Raw genomic sequence first — 14,062 nt, forward strand, 5'->3', positions numbered from 1 at the left:
TTTGCTGATGTACCCTTCTTTTTCGTGTAAATAATCTTGTAAATACGTTTTCTCAAAGTGCCAGTAAACCTGCTTGTACATATTTTACCAACTTCGAAGATTCAGTCCTTCTTCAACCCGGAGTCTCTGCACGCTACCAAGTGAAGGCCGGGTCGCCATAGCCCCAGCGTCACGACAACTGGTGGCAGCGGTGGGATAAAGCCCCAACATCTGGTGACTGGAGGTGGGATCTGAATCTACAAGCCACAACATCTGGTGATTGGAGGTGGATCAGAATCTGCAAGCCACAACATCTAGTGATCGGAGGCGGCATCTCAAGCAACAAGCAGGAGCAACAATCGGCCAACAAGAAAGCAGCTCGGAACATCGATCGCATGTGTGGGTGAGTGCTTGGCTTTTCTTCTGATGTGGACCAGGTTCTAGAACAGGGTTAGATTTTAGAACTGGTAAAAAGTGTTGAAACGCCTTTAGGTTTGGTAGTTTGCACTGTTGTTTTGGAAGTAGCCGACACTCGGAGCGATCATGGACCTACAAAAGCTGCAGAAACCGGAACTGTTGCAATTGTGTGAGGAATTGGGAATTGATACAAGAGGTTTGGCACGAAAACCCTTGATTATAAAGGCAATCACAGATTTGGGAGCCGATGATGAGGAGCTCAGTGAAGCATGGAACCTCATCGCCCAAAAAAAGGAGGAGCAGCTCAGACAGCAGAAAGAGCGGGAAAAAGAAGAAAAGAGGAGAGAAAAAGAGGAAAGGGAGCACGAACGTGAGAAGCTTGAGAGAGAAGCAAAAAAGCGGGAGCTAGAAATTGAGCTCCGGAAATTAGAAGTAGAGTTGAGCAAGAGGTCGGGCAATTGTCCCCAGCTAGCGGTACCTCTTCTCAACAAGGAGGCAGATTTCAAGATGTCAAAGTACATGCAGCCATATGTGATATCAGGGGATATCGGTCTGTATCTGGCTAACTTTGAGCGAACCTGCGAAAAACTGTCCTTCCAGCGAGACACTTGGTCTCAGAGATTATTGACGGTTCTGCCCTGCGAGGCAGCGGAGGTTGTCGCGCGGCTAAGCAAGGAGGACGCGGACAACTACGAGAAGGTCAAAGCTTGCCTTCTGAGAAAGTATAGGCTTAGCGCCGAGGCGTTCAGACAACGTTTTCGGAACGCTACTAAGTCCAGGGACGAGAGTTACCCTGAATTCCTGTACAATTTAAGAGTAAATTTGGGCGAGTGGCTAAAGAGCACAGATTCCTACAGTGATAGGGACGCTGTAGTCGAGCGAATTCTTTTGGAACAGTTTTATAACTGCCTCCCAGAAAAAGAAAGAAATTGGTTACAGGACCGAGGCGAAATTAAGTCGGCAACTGAAGCTGCCGAACTTATTGAGGAGTATGCTTCGCGCCGACAATTCAGCAACCCAGCAGTAGATAGGCTCCGCAATCCCAAGTTCAGTGTAAATAACCGTCAGAAAAGGCACTTTGCTAGATTTGCAGACGAAGAAAGGAAGGCTTCTTCAGACAAACGCCCTAGAAAGGACGGCAGTGAGAAAAGTGGGGAAGTGACCAACGCGCAGAACACAAAGAAAAAGCTTGAGGCTAGGAAGCCGCTCACATGCTTTAGGTGTAATGAGCAGGGTCACATTGCCGTCAACTGCCGGAAAGAAAAGATTGCTTTCTCGTATGTCAGTGACTGCGATGAAAATATGCAGCTTTTAGAACCCTACCTGCATGACCTAGTAGTCAACGGGAAGCCTTGCAAGGTACTGCGCGATTCGGCCGCAACGATGGATGTTGTCCATCCGGCGTATGTGTCGCCTTCCGACTATACAGGGCAGTGTGCGTGGATCCGCCAGGTAGTGGAGGAACAGAGTGTGTGCTTGCCAATCGCGAACGTGGTCATCGAGGGCCCTTTCGGCAAGTTAACAACCGAGGCTGCCGTTTCAGGAAAGCTTCCTAAGTGCTATCCGTATTTGTTCTCTAACAAATCGGACATGCTACTGCGAAAGAGGGGCATCCTTTTCGGAGACAGAGTTGTGCAAGCCTTAACACGTTCAAAGGCGCGAGAACTAGCTACACTGCTCATTCCAGAAAAATCCACAGCGGAAGAAACGGCAGTTAAAACAGTGGTCGAGGCGGAAGATAGCGGGTCAGAAAACTTTGAGAGCGAGGCATCTCAAATAAGTCAACTTGAAAGTGAGCTTGATGAGACGCGGAATGAGGACGTCCTTGGGAGTAACCTCTTGCCGCCAGTGTCTAGTAATCTCACGAGACTTTTAAGTGGAACCCGAGGGGACCTAGCTATGGAGCAAGCAGTGGTAAATCTAACGTTAAACCTTCCCGAGGAGATGGGGGACAACTTGATTTGCCTCAGCGGAAAAGGAAGCAACGCTCAGGAGCTTCTCAGAAAGACGGAGCAGAGAGGAGAACTAAAGAAATCCCAGCTGTCCGATCTGGGCGAAATAATAACAGAGTTTGAGGCCTGTTTCGTGGACAGGCCAGGCAGGACTGATTTGACTGAGTACGATAATGAGCTGACTTCAGACGTGCCAGTGCGATCAAGGTGCTACCGATTCTCTCCAAGGCAAAGAGAAATTCTGGATAGGGAAGTAACTCGCATGCTGGAATTGGGAGTAATCAAACCCTCGGAAAGCGATTATGCTTCGCCTATGATCTTAGTAGAAGCTCCAGGTAAAGACCCTAGGCCTGTTGTAGACTACCGAAAGCTAAATTCTCTCACCAGGGATCAAGTGTATCCTATTCCGAATATTGAGGAGAGAGTAGAACAGGTCAGTAGAGCGGCATATGTGACTACGCTGGACCTTACTCGAGGATACTGGCAAGTACCGCTCACTGAACGCGCCAGCAGATACGCGGCTTTCGTCACTCCGACGGGCAGCTACCAGCCAACAATGATGAGTTTCGGGCTCAAAAATGCTCCATTTTGTTTTTCCCGACTTATGGATAGGGTTTTAAATGGGTGTGAAACATTCGCGGTGCCTTATTTAGATGACATTGCGGTTTTTTCCGACTCATGGGCGGACCATATGGTACATCTAAGAGCTGTACTGAGCCTTTTGCGTCAAGCTGGACTAACCGTAAAGGCCGAGAAATGTTGCCTGGCAAGGGCGACCGTGGACTACTTGGGTCACAATGTAGGTCAGGGTTTCAGGAAACCCAGCGAGATTAAGATTTCTGCGGTAGCAGACTATCCGCGGCCGAGCACGAAGACGGAAATTCGAGCATTCCTAGGTCTGACTGGGTACTACAATCACTACATCCCTAACTATTCAGCTTTGGCTAGCCCTCTGACCGACGCTCTCCGCAAGACAGAACCGACAAATGTAGTCTGGGACGAACAAAAGGAAGCCTCCTTCGTAAACCTGAAGGCTGTGCTGATTAGCCGTCCGGTATTGCGAGCTCCAGACTATGACCGAGAATTCACGGTCCAGTGTGATGCCAGTGATCGAGGGTTAGGTGCTGTTCTCTGCCAGAGAGATGACGACGGTAATGAGCACCCCGTGCTCTACTTGAGCAGAAAACTGAGTTCTAGAGAGAGGGCTTATTGCGCGTCAGAGAAAGAATGCGCTTGCATTGTATGGGCCATTCAAAAATTGCAGTGCTATCTTGGAGGGGCCAAATTCACCGTAGAGACGGACCATTGTCCCCTGGCTTGGCTGCAAACTGCGACATCGAAGAACAGTCGCCTTCTTAGGTGGAGCTTGATTTTACAGCAGTACAATTTTGAAATAAGATACAAAAAGGGGAAGTTAAATGGGAATGCGGACGCGCTTAGCCGCTCTTTCTAAGCGGTCCGAGATGTTCCTCACCATGTATCCAAATTGATAATCAGGTTTTTTTTTTTTTTTCGTGCGCTTGTATATATGTGACTATGTAAAGCAGCACGTTTGGTTTTCTAGGAATACGTAGGTCCTAACGTCTTGAGTGTGGGCTTTTCTCGAACAACAATGGCAGTTTTCTTTTGACCTGGTCTCTTCAGACGGGAGCCGAGTGCTTGCTTCGACATGTGGTTGAGTTTCAGACAGCTCGAGCAATTTGGCCTACAACAATCAAGACAACGCGACAAGCAACAGCGAGCTTCAAGCGTTCACGTGCAGGCCATTAAGTCGTCTCTTCATGCAGCAGCTGGGACTGCTGCCCTCCGAGTCTCTTCTGGCGGGGGAGGAGGCTGTTACGACCAAGCATCCGCATTTGCGCGCTCTATTGTTCGCCTGTGGGCATGAATAAGTGCTTTGGAAATGTGGTGATGGTCCAATGGCTCTAAGTGAGCCTGTTTCCAGGAATCCTGTTTTGTAAGCATGTTTTGCTTTGTGGACAACCTGCAAATGCCAAATTGGCCCTGTCAAGAGAACGTCTGGAAAAACACAAAGAAACGTCCCCCTGCGGGAAATAGCAGGAAGTGCTTTCTTTCTTTTGTCCACCCTTCCAGTCGAGAAGTGCTATCCTCCAGTGATGAATGCCTCCTATCCAAAGGAGACGACAGAGTGACATGTCCGCTGACGTGCAGGACAAGAAAGGAGCATGACTCATACGGCCATTAAGTGATTTCCCGGGAATGCAGGAAAGATTTGCAATTGTCGAAAAGGGACCATGTTGGGAGCCCTATGCGGCGCCACGTGCACTCGGGTTTCTGAGAAGTAAAACCCCTTGTCAGAACCAGCTTGTGGTTTCTTTGCTGAAGAATAGAAATGTACCTCCTCTCCTCGCCGTTCCCAAGCTTTTCCCGCCAACAAGTGATCACGCCCAACGAATGAATGCCGGACCAGTCAGTGCTTCAGACCATCAGTGCAGTGAAGTGTTCGATTGGATGCCGATACCTGAGGGGCGTGCCCTGGATTTGGTTGGTCAGCATCTTCAGAGAGGGGCTGGACATAGGGGGTTTTTAAGGACGCTGCAGAGCACGAAATGTCGCTCTGGGCCCTGGGTAAACGGCTCATCCAGTCGCTTCTCGCTATGAACTCTTAACGCTTGCCATTTTGCTGATGTACCCTTCTTTTTCGTGTAAATAATCTTGTAAATACGTTTTCTCAAAGTGCCAGTAAACCTGCTTGTACATATTTTACCAACTTCGAAGATTCAGTCCTTCTTCAACCCGGAGTCTCTGCACGCTACCAAGTGAAGGCCGGGTCGCCATAGCCCCAGCGTCACGACAGAGATCATTGCAGAGATCTGCATTAGAGAAATGCGAAAGCATGTTCGTTGGCTGCTCTTTGGTAGCTTCTATAGTGTCGTGACTCAGCAATTTTGAGAGTCATGACTAGACACTAGTCATGGTCACGACTTTGATTGACTTGCACAAGTCATGGACTCCAGTCATGCACATCGGACTTCCTAATTGACTCACTCATGACAAGTAACTATGATTCACGACTGAAATATAATGACTCACATGACATGACATTTATATACCACTTGCAATTATATACACATTCATGACTACCAATCTCATATATATGTAACGTCGCATCACACATTACATTTTGCTTCCATGTTTTTCTTCCATGTTTCATTCCCACTTTTTGCTTTCACGTCTTGCAGACACTTTTTTGCCAACATAGCCAAGTGAGGTTTTCACCTGAAAAGCATTTAGGGGTAGAAAAAAGTCATTTCAGCCTGCCGGTACCACATCTTTGATGGCCAAGGTGAAACCCTGGCACGTGAAAACAAAAAAAAAAAAGGTATTTATACGAAAATGAAATAGTCATAAGACAAGCCGTCTTGACACGTCACTACGCACCTTACGTGCTATAGCCCTGATAAAATGTCACAAGATTAAAGAACTTCGCAACACTAAAAAAGCTGCTATTGATATAAGCATGAACACGAACACGACGCCGAACAAGAGGAGAACAAAGGCAAACCGTAGGAGAACCTGGCGTTAAACGGACATTCCTGGTTGACCTCCGGTGCTTACATGGCGCGCTGCCACAGCGTAGAGGGGAGCTTGCGTCAATAAGCGTCCACCTTAACTCTGCACTGGTTTCGTGGCACAAAAGTGAGAAAGCGCCAAACTGTTTCAGTTCACGATCGACACCCCAACTTCACCGTCAAATGGAAGGCGAAAACCAACTTTCGCAAAGCTGAAAAGGCGCAAAATTCTATGATATCTGGGTGTACACCTTAAACGCGCCATCCAAGTAGACTTATGTTGATGCATAGATGAGAGCGCAGTACTTCTTTAAGTCAGCGCTGCTGTTTCTGCCGCACTCAGCACTCAACACTGATAGCCCACCGCTCTTTCTGACGCCACTGCAAGTACGGACGCACAACCGGGCTAGCAGAGCTTTATGATTGAAACCCGCGTCTCCAACGGCATCTTCGAGTTCCGGTCCGCCGCGGTGCTTGGGACAATAAGCCCGCCTTCATCGCAATCCGTGCAGGTATCCTCCCCGCCACAACGGGGAGACGTATCATTGCAGCGGGACCGGTTCGAAGAAGCCGCTAGGCGTCGAGGTTTAAAAACGACGACGAAGTTAGCTAGTAAGCCACGCGATGAAGCAAGGCGGCAGGACATGGCCGGAAATAATCCCCTTGCATGCTTACATCTACCTGAAATACGAGCGAGGGAGCGATTTTATTCTTAAGCTTCGAACCCAAGTTCCAAGCATAAATAAGCTTGTAAGCAGCAAACGTTAAGGCGATCATACGCAGAATCGGTGACTGTCAACATTGAGAAGCTTAATCTACCAGTGCAGATAACATTCCCTGCTCACGCGAATCTGAAAAACGTTCGTTTGTCAAAAGCTAGCAGCAGTGCCAGGGCAGAAGCGACAGCACAAAAAAAAAGACATTTATTATAAACCAACGAGCACTTCCCTACGGTAGTGTTTCAAAGCACGCAAGTTCGCATAGCAAAAGTGCTACTTGCACGCCTTTTCTTGGAAGGTTGCAGGCAGTTATCAGTTCAGACACAGCTTACTGCTTCTGAGTAGCTTGCTTGTGCGCCTAAAAAACAGAATTGCCTACGTCATAGCGAGCCGGGGAATATTTGTTTTTAAGCAAGCAAGCAGGAACCTAAATTCTGTGGAATTTTCAGCGGTACTTGCTAAAATACTAAAATCAATTTAGGCGAAGTGCTAAGCTGCGCAAATGTCTTTGCTTTTGTTCCTTGATCAGTGTAGAACCAGGCAACCCTGTACTAATTCCGTTACAGGGTTGAAACTTTGTTGGAACGGCCTTTCTTAATAGTAGTGCGTGCTGGGGTGAAACATTTCTAAGCCAAGTTATCAGAGCCATACCATTACAAGCATGCCTCTCCGGTATGGTATGGATGTTGCATAGAAAAGAGATTTGTGTATGTTGCTTTTGTACAGGCACTTTTTTCCGCTTTGCATGAAGTAGTAGGTGGTGGGAAAAAATTCAAGAATTTGCCCGTTGGTCGAGGAAGGCAGTCATGGGAACGTGACCACCAGGCTTTGGGGTTTTCGAGAACTTGCCATGAGGTTGATGTGAGGCAGGTGGTCTCCGTGGCCAGGTGTTCGGTTACCCGTTGAAGGGGGAGTCGGCAGGAAATGAGTGTGGTAAAGCTTTCGCTTTCATTACACAGCAGAATGTGAACAATTTAGCACTTTTTTATATTGCGAACAAATTTCATAACTTATAAGCACATAAGAAACACTGTCATCATCAAATATGTGGGAAGCGAATAGGCTGCACGAATTCAATGAATACAGGAAAATAAAAGCGGTGCTGGCCGCCTTGTTGCGAGTTTAAAAAATTCTTCTGATTTGCGGGAGTACATTTTTTTTTTTGTTATTTCTTACTACATGCAATTCTAATCTCAACTGTTTTACAACGCAGTGAGAGCTGAACCGTCTTTATCGTCACACGGTAATCTTGTTCGCCTGCAAGGATGAACAGTCTTCTAAACTTGACCGGGTCTCTTTTCATTTCTTCACTTACTGCGGCGTCGACGCTCCTAGCAAGCGCTATTCGAAGGCATCTAAGTCGCGATTACGATCATTACAGGCAAGAGAACGAGAGCGGGCCGTGCTCTTCGAGAAGCTTTCTGGTTTTGGCGTTATGTTTGAAAGCTGATGAACCTCGCACCGCTCAGGCTAACCATCTGCCCCGTAGCAAATACAGCGAACTGCAAACTCAAGATGACCGATGCTATACCATGCGGCCCTTTCGACATTCTAGATAACAAAAATATCAACGCACGGTGTAGATATGGTGAAGCGAAAAGGCGAAAAATGGCAAGGAAATCAAAATATACAAAGCTTGGCTTAACACGTCTCACTCTTGTAGATGTATTTGTGTTGTTGTTGTTTTTTTTTTTTGCCTTTTTCCTCTTTCCCATTTTACATTGTAAATGCGCACGTGATCTGCTCTATCCAACTGCTCCGAAGAAGAAAAACGATGGTTAGCGAATGATACTACCCCTTGATAGCCATCGGCGCAGAATCTCATTTCTTAGCAGTGACGTGTTGAGCAGGTAGCATTACTTCTATTTTAGCGAACGCGGCGCAACTGACGTACCCAGATTTGGAAAAAGTCATAGCGCATGCCTAGAACATCGTTAAAAAATAACAAGTTTCCCCTTTGGGTATCATCCTAAGCGCCAGTAAAATGACTCGGCCAAGATGCGATGCGATGTATTCAAAGAAATGAATTAGCCATAAACGATTCTACTACATGGTGAAACATTCTGCTGTTCTCCCTTTCACGGACGTTTTCATTCGTTCACCAGGGCTTTTGTGAAGGCGCACGCCATCCGCAAAGTATTTTCCTCAATTCGCCTATGATGTTTTTTGTTTCTGTTGTTTTGTTTTTTTTTTCATACCTGAACTCAATGCCCCTGTTCTCACATGGCGCTACGTGTAGACGCGATGCGAGAGCTTTCTTGTAGACCGTCTTGGCGTAGGTCCTGAGTTGTCCGACTGCGCACTGCGGGGAATTTCCCTGCTTCTTCGTATCAATTGCGAAAAGTTAGTGCCCGTCTTGCGCTGTTGATGCATCTTCTTCGCCTTGGCCCGTTTCGTGAGCGTTTTAAAGTCCACATGGGCCTGGGGCTTTTCGCGAACAACAACTCACTAGGCTCCCACCGCAACCACACAAATATTTTTCGTGAGTGGGCAGCAAGAAAAACCAGGGTCCAGCCGCCGTTGGTAATGTACGCTTTATATATAAGATCAGGGCAATGTAATCGCCGGAAGTACTTTCCACATTTATTCCAAAAACAAAATAATGAAATATGACTAGAAAGGGGAACTTTTTAGAGTAGGGCCGCTGTGAACTCAGAAAGATAAGAGCAGTGACGTAAATAGCAACTCGAACCAGGTTATTCACATAGATAAGTGTTTCACTGGCATAAATTACTGCTTGTAGCCTAAAATTACGACGAAAAAAATTCTGACGTCAACATAGAATTGCAGTTTGACGTTCCTCTAATATCACATGCTTGCAAACAACCCATCATAAGATGGTTTGGGCCTTTGGAATTTAACGTCCTAAAGCGAATCAGGCTATGAGGGAGGCCGTAGTGGAGGGCTCTGGAAATTTCGACCACCTGGGGTTCTTTAGCGAGCACTGACATCGCACAGCACACGGGCGCCTTGCTTTTTACCTCCATCGAAAAATGGCAGCAGCGGCCAAGATACTCCACAATGAAAAATAACAAGCAAACCGTCCGTAAGAAACTGTGAGACTCACCTTTAGAATAAATAGCCCATCGTTTCATCTTATGAGCAAGGACGATTCTGCTATTGTTTACCGCCTTATGCAAAAAAACGTTTCACGTAAGCGCCTTAGAGTTTTTGCTTCGTTTTCTTGTTTTTCTTAGGAAAGCAAAACAGCTCACTCCTGACACACGGACAAAGGAAGTGACTACAACACAGCGCTGCTTCAACTGGTTATTTTATTGCAGAGCAACACAATATATACGGAGCGGAAATGCATGGGTAACATCTGCTTAGCTTGCACGCGACAGAAAGATAACGTACCAAAAGTTGAAAAGACGCGAGATAAAAAATCTGAGCACAAAGCGAGACAACAAGCAGGACAAAATAATTCAAGGGCAATAAAATGATGAAGTTAATAGGTGGAAACGAAAAACAAATAACATTATGCCATGGCACGATGCCAAAAAGGCCGTTAAAAGGAGAATAAAAATAAAAGCGTTAAAAGCCAATAGGAGCATTAAAAGCAGAATACCTAAAACAACCAACGCCAAAAGGACACGAAGAGCTAAAATATGTATAATTCAGAATCATAAACATTAAAACTACTCTGTGAATGGCTCAAATAGTCTCTCACGTTTCGTTAGCGCAATCGAGGGTGTGCTAAAGCAGTGTTGTCCCCGCTTTAGAATGTGGGCGGCTTCTATTATTTCGCGTGTGATCTGATGCGCATTTCTCGCATTGATGGTGCATCTATGAAAGCAAGGCTCAAAAGACTGAGAAGGGCACTTTAGGCAGTGGACGCCCAGGTTGCTTTTTAAAGTGTTGTGCACATTATTTGAGTGTTCCCTAAGACGTTCATTGAGGCAGCGCTGTGTTGTAGTCTCTTCCTTTGTCCGTGTGTCAGAAGCGCGCTGTTTTGTTTTCTTAAGATGAACTACCAACTAGCGCCTTCTTCCCCCCTTCCTCGTTTTCTTGTATTTTCTCCAGAAATGAAACAGCTCGCCGCCCGCTTCAACGCCCTACCTGTGCAGGTTTCCTCGAGTGGAAATGACTCGTTGTTGCGAGATTTTATTGGAATGCACACGAACGCCTTCTGCAGTCTATCCACTGAGCCTTCAATGTCATTATTCAACCACCACTTCCGCCTTTGAACGGAAGGGTGTTTGAACAATGCTGTATCTGAATCAGAAATAATAAACTTTGGTGTTCCTCAGGGATCCATACTGAGACTCTTCTTTTATATTGTATATAAATGACATAGTAAATATTTCAACTTATTCTAACGTTGTTTTATACGCAGATGATGCGAACATTTTTTTTTTTCTGGTTTTGATATTCGCGAACTAGAGCGTCGCTCCAACGCTTGGCTACATGAACTGGTGTTTTGGCTTGCTGTGAATAAATTGAAAATGGATGTTAAGAAAACTAAATTCATATTGTTCCGTCCCAAAAATAAGCCTACAGATTATCCCATTCGCCTCCAGTTTAACGATACCCTGATTGAATCTGTAACCTCCTATAAATTCCTGGGCGCATTTTTTCCTAGTAATTTAGGCTGTGGTGACCATGTAAATTATGTTCGTATGCAGGTAGCTCCATCAATTGGTGTGATCAATCGTGTGATCAATAAAAAAAAAATAGTTGTATTTTGCCCTGATCCATTCTCAACTAGTATACTGCAATCTAATCTGGGGGACTTGCAACAAAACTTGTTTGGGGAACAAGTACGTAAAGCAAAAAAGAGCTTTGCGTGCTTGTTCCCCAAACCCTTCAATCGGCGACCACTTATTTCAGGCCCTACATATTCCTCCATTCCACTGTGCCATAAGTATTCTGTTGCTGTACATGTATCGTTCATAAAAGTAAGCAAGACATCACATTTTTCCGAAATACATATGTGAACAGAAATATAGGCTATCAGTCTGCGTGTTACCTCTCTTATTTCCACTCGCGCCTGGACTAATTACGGAACCCAGCATATAGATAACCAAATTATTATAGTATGCAATGCCTATCCTTCAATAATTGATGATGCTATAAACAAACTATTTTTCAAATTAAAAATAAAATGAAGTTGCTTTTTTCCCCTTCTTAGCAATGCACCAAATCTGGGTGAGATGTAGTGCTTGTCTTACTATATTATTTTGTTTACATTTTGTGTCCTTGTTGCATTACTGATGTACGTTCCTTGATTACGATGCCATGGTTCTTATTTAATTTCTTACAATGCCAAATATAGGCTAATGAGATTTTTGTTTCTTTTGTTATGTTTTGTTTTGGGGAAACTGGCCTTATCCATTCTTCTGCCATTGATGTATGACCCGGGGTGAGGTCTCGTCAGGAAGTATGCCACCAGCTTCTTCCTTTTGACTCTTCCCGTGAGCATGTTCTGTGTACATGATTAATGTCCGAATAAACTTGTAATATTGTATTATTATTAAAGCGAGCTCACATAAAATTAATTCCTCAAAGAAACATAGGCGTACACTTCCCGGCCCCTACCATGCGCCAGAATGCTGGAATAGGGCGAGTTTTTGCGGCGGTCCCATTTGGGATCCGATTTTCTCGAGAAGTACGACGCGCACGAAATTGGAATTTTCCCCCTAATAGTGCGTTTCACACGCTGTGTGCAGCACTGCGAAAGGTAGCAGCAACCTGTGTCAAATAGGATGGCGCGCTTTACATGACAGCATTCTCATTCGCCTGTCGCCGAACGTGGTGCAACACTTGGGTTGCGAGACAGGCATGCAGCCGAGCAGGGCACGCAAGGCACGCTTGCACGGCTTGGGAACAAACAGAAATTTTTATGCATTTCGTGTCGTCTCACATAAATTGCTATCTTACGGCTGTATGCTAATGAGCATGTGTATAAATAAATCCCTCTATATTGTCCTTTTTTAAAACTGCTGCGATTTTTGCGGTCTCGTGACGTCGTACAACCTGCTGACCAATGAATTCCCAGTGCCGACTACCACCTGCCAGGAAATGCCCGTGATTTCTCGCTGGCAATGATGGCGCCAATGCAGACATCACCAACGTTGACGTTTTATGAAGAACGGAGCTGTCGCGCTAGAATAACATGTCATGTCTTCATAACGTGTCCCTACTCACTGCGGGCTTCAATGATGCGAAGCCTGTCCCCTGCTTGCTCTTCAAAGTGAGCTGCAACAAGGTCAGCCGCGTACTCGTCATTTTCTAGTTTCTGTCTTGGTCTCCAACCGGTTAAACCACTGCCGGGATGAGCGGATCAGGCTGAGCCGACACGCGCAGGCACTAACTAGTAGGGCGCTTTTCGGCGTCACACGAGAAAGTATAGTAAGTGCAATGAAGATAGCGTTACTGTGAAACATTTGCGAGGAAGTATATTTTTCATAATCTTCTCGTTTTGGTTGGATTTATTGAATGGTTCGCTTTAACTTTGCAACACGGACGGGCTCTCAAATATGAGAGTCACGTACTTTTCGCCCCTGCTTGCGGTAAGATCTTCGCCAGCAGTGGTCGCCATTTCACACATTACTTTCCAAGCATATATTCGCGAGGGCAACGTGGACGTCGCATTTTGTAACCTATAATATTAGCGCTAACCTGATAATCGATGGATACGCTACCCATAAAGCAAAGGTAAATAAGTGGGTGATTTTGAAATTGCGTCTGTAGTGGTCACCTGACTTAGCTAGTTTAGTCAGCTCGAAGTGAGAAAGGAGAGGAATGCGTAGAGCCGTTAGCTCTTTTCACTTCCTTGCTGCTTTAGGGAACTGCGAGGAAGCTGGGAACATTTCTATATAGTCTCCCGGTTGGGCCGCACGCTCATAATTGACGTAAATACGTCGAGTATATCCACTGCCAGTGGTAATCATAGAATGACAACAGTTCTTTGTTTTGCTCTCAAAGATTACAGAGTCAATCAGTTACTGAGACAATATGCTTCCAACTCGAAAAATGGGACATCTAGATGAAGAGCACTCACGCTGTCTGTGTCTGTACATCTCGCATTGCGCTAATTTTATACGTTATGTACTGGAATCAACTCGACAGAAGCATGAGACCGTATTTAGTCAAGTGTGTCATTGAATAACTCGCACATTATTGCATTCGGTCATTACACATCATTTACACTGGAAGCAGACTAGCACCAAAAGGAGGAAAATATTCTCTAACTAAATTAATTGTGCCAGCTAGCTGCTGCAAATTCCGAGCGTATTGTGTATTGTTACGCTTTATGCATCGCAGAGCAGGCTGCGGACGCCGGTCTTTTGCCGTTAGGAAACAAAAATCATATCCCTTTATTAACGCCGCTCTGGTGGCAACGCCATCAGGACAGCACTGCATGATGGCGGGCTGCACAAAACACCAAAGAAATCGGAAGCGGATTTCCCAGAGCATATGCGGGAAGAATGTAACGACTAAGTCCGAGTGCGGTTGTGAT

This window comes from Amblyomma maculatum, chromosome 1 (assembly GCF_055883805.1).
Source record: "Amblyomma maculatum isolate TAMU_Amacu chromosome 1, ASM5588380v1, whole genome shotgun sequence".
Lineage (NCBI taxonomy): Eukaryota > Metazoa > Arthropoda > Arachnida > Ixodida > Ixodidae > Amblyomma > Amblyomma maculatum.